The sequence below is a fragment of the Manis javanica genome, chromosome 14, assembly GCF_040802235.1.
Source record: "Manis javanica isolate MJ-LG chromosome 14, MJ_LKY, whole genome shotgun sequence".
Taxonomy (NCBI): domain Eukaryota; kingdom Metazoa; phylum Chordata; class Mammalia; order Pholidota; family Manidae; genus Manis; species Manis javanica.
Genome location: NC_133169.1, coordinates 48003242 through 48010361, shown reverse-complemented (window position 1 = coordinate 48010361; position 7120 = coordinate 48003242).

The following is a 7120-nucleotide window of genomic DNA, read 5'->3' as shown; positions in this document are numbered from 1 at the left end:
ACGCGCGATTTCCTCTGTCCTCAAGTGCCGGTCTCAGGCACCCGCCCACCGGTCCCGCAGGGAAAAACGTGGGATATTCTTTGTCCTCAGGCGCCGGTCCCAGGCACCCGCTTACCAGTCCCACCACCCTGCCTCCCTAGCACTGGGGTCCCCGTCCCTTCAAGGCTTCCAAAAAGCGCTCGCCAAAAAGAGGAAAAAAAAAAAAAAAAAAGGGGAAAAACGCTCGACCTCCTCCGTCCTCAGGCACCGGTCTCAGGCACCCGCCCGCCGGTCCCGCAGGGAGAAACGCGGGGTGTTCTTTGTCCTCCAGCGCCGTTCCCAGGCACCTGCTCACCGGTCCCGCCACCCTACCTCCCCAGCAACGGGGGCCCGTCCCTCTAAGGCTTCCAAAAAGCGCTCGCCAAAAAAAAAAAAAAACCGCTCCGGTTTCTCTCCACCTGCCGGGAGCCGGGGGGAGGGGCGCTCGGGTCCCGCCGGGCCGGGGCTTGTATCTTACCCCCTTCGCAAGGCGCTGGTTCCTTGCAGGTGTGGATGTGGTCTGGATGTTGTCCTGTGTCCTGTGGTCTCTATTTTAGGAAGATTTTTCTTTGTTATATTTTCATAGCTCTATGTGTTTTTGGGAGGAGATTTCCACTGCTCTACTCACACCGCCATCCTGGCTCCGCCCCCTATAAGGTTTTTTTTTACAGAAGCTATTTTTGGAGTGATTTTGTCTCTCAGAAACTTCTGTATATGCACTGAAAAAAAGCATCCCATCATCTCAGAGGCATGAGATTGTTTCCTTTCAAGGGTTCTCCTAAAGTTGAACTTACTTAGTTTCTCCAAGGGGGTCAGTCACTACGATTCCAAATTGCCCGAAAACTTACCCATTATCTAAAAACGCACAAAACTGGTCCATAGCGGCTATACATATAGGAAGAAGGAGTTTAAGTTCTAAGTAGTCTCATTTTTACATACTGATTATAAATTTTAACTATTACTTGCCTTTTCTTTCCAGTGAAGTTCACTAGGAAGATACCACAAGACATTTTAACCATGAGGGGGCTGGTTTCTTAACAGCTGTTCGGAAACAGAGGGAATCACGTTTCCCTCCCTTTTGAAAAGAAGAGGGTGACTTAGCTTCAACAAGCATGATGCAGACATGCGTGATAAACTCGGGGACTCACATCCGAGAGACCTACTCAGGAGCTCCGGGATCAGCAGAAAGTGGTGACCTCGGTGGGCTCCGCGGGTCCGCGTGGCATCTGGGGGCTCCCCAGCCTCGGAATCACTGGGGGGTCTGCTTTGAGTCTCACTTCTGATGCCAGAACTTTGAAAAATCCAGAAATAGAAAAATTAAAACTACCAAGTCAATAGATAGTATTTAATAAGAACGTATCGTGCCTTTAAGAAGAACTCATGAACTGGAGGCTTCAGGTTCAAATATGATATGAAGTTCGGGGGCATGAAGTTTCAGGATGACTTATAAGGTGAAAATTTGGAAGTTGTTTACCCTTTACAATGACTGGTTATTATAACGGGGGTTTCTAAGACAGCATGGGATCATTTAAAAGTGATCATTTCATACCACTTTTGGGAAGATGACAAGTTTCTTTTATGATTGTCAGAGGCATTTACAGGAAATGACCCCGAATAACTCTTGATTATGTTAATGAAATAAGATAGATTTGCTTTTGCTTACATGGCTTAAATGGTTTTGTCTGCTTGGGGAATTCTTAAGTCCAGACTCCATTTTTTAATTTAATTTTAACATCAGAAATCCATAGTAAAAAAGGAAGTAAAGACCTGTTCTTTGATTCAGTTTTCTTGTGTTTATCTTTGTTATTCATAATATTCTGAAATTTTTTCTGCAGATATTCCTTTTTAGTAGGTCTATCTTGTTTTCCTTTAAAACATATTATCCAAGTCCATAATTCAATTATAAAGTCTCAAATAAAGTTAACGCTGAACAACAAACAATATCTTACTCTAATTATTAACTATCTCCAAGTAATCATAGGAAGAAGCTGTTCTTACTGATTTCTACTTGTAGAAAGCTACATTCCTGTGTGTGGTCATACCACCCTGAATGTGCCTTATCTTGTCTGATCTCAGAAGCCAATCAGGGTAAGGCCTGGATGGGAGAAAGCTGTATTTTACATGTCCTTTTAAAACTTATTAAATTGACTTCTTTGATTCAAGTGTCTGTTGACCTCAGAACAAGGCAGGCATTACATCACATACTTTATAGTTGCAGACACTCTTCAGTATTAAAAGAGAGAACACAATCCACACGTAATATATGAAAACATGGCTGCAAATATATTCCAATGAAATTATGTTAAAATAATGAGCTTGCTTTTGACATTTATCTGTAAGTTACTTAGGAGATTTTCTATAATCTCCTAAAGCAAGTCTATACCATCGACACATTTGTGTCTGTATTATTGTGTTTGCTTCTGAAAAGACAAGCTGGTGAAATGATCTCATCCTTTAAATTGCATTTCACAGATATGTCATTGTTCCATTTAAACCCGTTCATATCCTATCTGTACTTTCTAGCTGACAGCTAGTTCCTTGATTGTCAATAACAGACACAAAAAGGATACCAAAAATGATTACATGAAGGTTTTTTCAATCATTTCAAAATGTATGTAATAAAATAAACCAAATCCATACTTATTTTTTGTTTCATTAATAAACATACTTTATATACAACAATTACTACTCTTCTCTGAAAAAACATAATTAATTTTAGGGAAATGGGAGCTTATAAAAACAATAATTTTCACAGTTGATTAAAATTACTTTGTAAACAATATCAAATCAAATAGGTATAGTTGAGAAAAACAACTAAAGTAACACACTTGCTTATTTTGGCTCACAACAGCCATTCAAATGTGGGCGTCAGAAAATAAAATTAAACTCCATGATGGTTGAAACAGAGAACCAATAAAAATAATTATAAATATCTGTAATACAGAAAAAAAATCAAAGTGAACACCTCCAAAGAATAATAACCAAAAGAAATTCCACAAAATCAATGTTAGTTTTCAAAAAGCTAATAAAATTGGTAAGTTCCTAGCAAGAATGATAAAAATAAAAGGACAGAAGGTAGAAACAAACAATATTAGAAATGAAAAAGGAACGTCACTACAGATCTTTTCAAATATTGAACACATAGGAGTTCTATATGAACTACTTTATGCCAATAAATATGAAAATGGACTTGAAATACCTGAATAGCTTGAGAGAGACAAGTTATGAAAAATTATATTAAAAAAGTGAAAATAAAAACACATCTTATAAGACTCATATATAATAAATAAATTGAATATATGATTAATAGCTTCCCGGCAGATAAAACTCCAGGCCTAGATAGATACATCAATGTGTATTTTCCCCTTATATTTTCTAAACAAAATACCAATACCATATACAATCTTTTTATCTTAAGAAGATATAAGGGAGAAAATTTTCTATTCTTTTGATTAAGTAAATATAATGCTGATACCAAAGCATGACAAATTCATTAAGAGAAAAGAATATCATATACCCACATTTCTCATAAAGATACAAAAATTTTTAACAAAATATTATCAAACCAAATCTACATAGCATATCATGCCCAAGCTTGCTTCATTTGAAGTAAGTTTAATGTTTCCAAACTCAATGTAATTTACCATATTAAGAAAATAAAGAAAATAATATAATCATACTTATAAGTGATAAAAAAGCATTTAATAGAATTCAATATATATGCAAAATAAAAGGAAGTGAAAATATTTTAGCAAATGAGAAATGAAAGTGAAATTTCTTAGGTTCATTAAGTTGTCTTTTTAAAAACTGTATGATATAACCTAATTAATGTTAAAATATTGCAAGATTTAGCTCTGATTTCAGAATGAAAAAATATGTCTTAGGTACAGCATTGTACTGGAGTATAAGGTCAATAACTCAAAATCATATGTAGAAAAATTAAAAAGAAGAAAAATATGACATGCAACCTACACAAATGTGTATTGTGAAAAATAAAAGGAACCTGCAGATAAACTTTTTGAATTTATAATTAATTTTGGAGCTGCTGAATCAAAATCTATATATATATACATATAAAGATCCACTGTATTTCTAGGTACCAGCCACACAAAGTTGTAAAATGATATTTAAAAATATATATATTTCACTTGACATTATTGAAAACCATCAAAAAGCTAGCGATAATTTTAACAAATCTATCACTACATAAAACTATAAAAATTACTCAGAGAAATTTGAAAAGACCCAATATAGATATATGCCATTCCTAGTATTGGAAAATTTTTCATTTTTATATATATATTTTCTATTTATAAGAAAAGAAAATAATTACTTGAACATTATGGTTACTAGACTCCCCCTATTATCAAGTGCCCCCCAGATACCCCATTACACTCACTGTCCACAGTAGTATTGGAAGATTTTAAGGAAGGCAATTCTCCCAGCTTTGGCAACCAAATCATTGCAAAAAAACATTCAGACACTCAGTCCAGCCACTCACCCCACGGGCATCACGTTGAGGCTTCCGGGCTTCCCTCACTCAGGCGGCTCCACCTTCCTGCACTCCCTCTGTGGCAGGCAGAGAGCTGGTAACGACCAGGAGCGTTGACGCTTTCGCACTCCCATTAGCCTGTATTTAGGTGCAGAGATCCTCCCCTTTGGGACCCTGCAGGCCGTGGCCCCTCCCTCCACTTCTCCAAGCTATTTAAGGTAAAACGGGCCACTTGGAGGATCGCACTTTCCCCAGAGACAACCAGTTGCTGGGGCGGGGTGAACCATGAGGTTCATCCCTACACTAGGTCAGTCCTCCAAGCCTGAGAGAGGTGGCTGTTGACCTCCTGCACAGAAGTCAACATGGAGTGAAGCAGAGTGAGGAACAGGCGTATGTTTCCAACGAAAGATAAAGCCTGAAGAAAACCAAATGACAAGGACGAAACCTGTCCAGGATGACACGGCTTCTTACTGTCTTCAGAGAACTTCACCACAGCCACCTGGATAAGAAGAAAACACCAATGTTGAAACTCATGAAGAATCTATAATCTAAAGAAGAGTAAGGTTTTTGTACCATTCCTCCTAAAATACTTCTGAAGTCCACAAAATTTTCCTGAGCTATGACCGACTGAAGCTCTGCATATCTGGGACCCAAATTTCAAAGGCTCGAACTGGAAGGGCTGTCTACTGGGATGGAGTTTGGGGTGGATCATCTGCCACCCAGCCGATAGAAGGACCACATGGTAGGTGGTTTCATGGAGCACTCACCAAAAGACCATAGTGGGGCCCTAAGACCAGCCCTGGTGATTTCAAAGAATTAAAATGATACAAACTCTGTTGTCTGACCATAATAAGATCAAGTTAGAAACAACAGAACAGAAACAACACTAATAGAACAAGAGGATTCTCTGAACATGTGGGAAACAGCACACTTCTAAATAATCCATGGGTCAAGGAGGAAATCTTGGATTTAAAAAATGATACTATACATTACTAAAATAATAATTCGAACTTAATGAAGACAAAAAGATTATCAAAATATATGGGGTGCAGCCAAAACTGCCTTAGTGCACAGAGAAGATGGATTGCAGTACATGCTTACATTAGAAATGAAAAAATGTCTTAAATCAATTACCTAACTTTCTACCTGAGGAAACTAGAAAAAGAAAGCTAAAGCCACAACAAGCAGAGAAGGAACATAATAAACATCAGAGCAGATATCAGTAAAATTGAAAATAGGAAAACAATAGAGAAAATCAGTAAAACCAATATCTGTTTCTTTTTAAAAATAAAAATAAAATTGATAGACTTCTAAACAAAACATTCAACAAAAAGATGCAAATTTTCTGTATAAGGAATAAAATAAGGAATATCACTATACACCCCATAACCAAAGAGAATATAAACAACTTTATGCTCATGAATTTGATGATTTCAAGTAATGGACCAATTATTTGAAGGCCAAAAACTACCAAAAGTTCATAAAGATAAAATAAATAATCTAAATAGCTTTATAAAAACCAAATAAATTTTATTTGTAGTTAAAAGTTCTTGAAAAGTAAATCTTCAGAACCAGATGATTTCACTGAAGAATACTACTAAACTTTTAAAGAGGAACTAATACCAATTCTACCAGAAAACAATAAAGGAGTGAACATTTCCCATCAACTTTTATGAGGCCAGTATTGCACTGATAGCCAAATCAGACAAAGAGTGTGCTTAAAACAGGAAACTACGGATTGGTATGCCTCATAAAAATAGACATAAAAATTTTAAAATATTATAAAGTGAAATTAAGAGATACAGTAAATAAATTATATACCATGACTAAGTTGGATTTATTTTAGTGGTGCAAGGATGATTCAACATTACAAAATCGATCATTGTAATCAACAATATCAGCAAACTAATGAAGAAAATAATCACACGATTATAGTAATTGATGTACAAGAATAATTTGACAAAAATCAACATGCCTTTATCATAAAAACTCTCAGAAAATTAGGAGTTGAGAACTTCCTCATATTGACAAAGAATATTTACCAAAACCTACAGCTAACATTATATTCAATGACAAAAGAATAAATGCAGATACTGGGTAAAAGGTGAGAATGACCACCCTCCCTACACTTTTCAAAGTAGTGCTGGAAGTTCCAACCAGTGCAATAAGGAAAGGAAAGGAAATAAAAGGCATATAAGAAAGGACAAAGTAAAATTGTCTTATTTGCACATGACATGATCAGCTATGTAGGAAAATCCCAATGATCAAAAACAGGTAGAATGAAGAAGTGATTGCAGAAATAATAAGGGATCCAGTCTGTGAATTTGTGATCAATATCAACAAGCAGTATGTGTTTCTATATACCAGAGATCAACCCATGGACACTGAAATTAAAAACAAAGACCACTTATAACACTCAAAACATGAACTATTTATGTATAAATCTTACAAAACCGTGTAGGTATTTTATGCTGAAAACTACAGTGTTGATGAGAGAAATCTAAGACCTAAGTAAGTGGAGAACCACGCTGTGATCATGGGTTGAAAGGACCAACAAAGTAATGATGCAGATGTTCCCTAAACTGATGTACAGGGAGGGTGAATGTAATT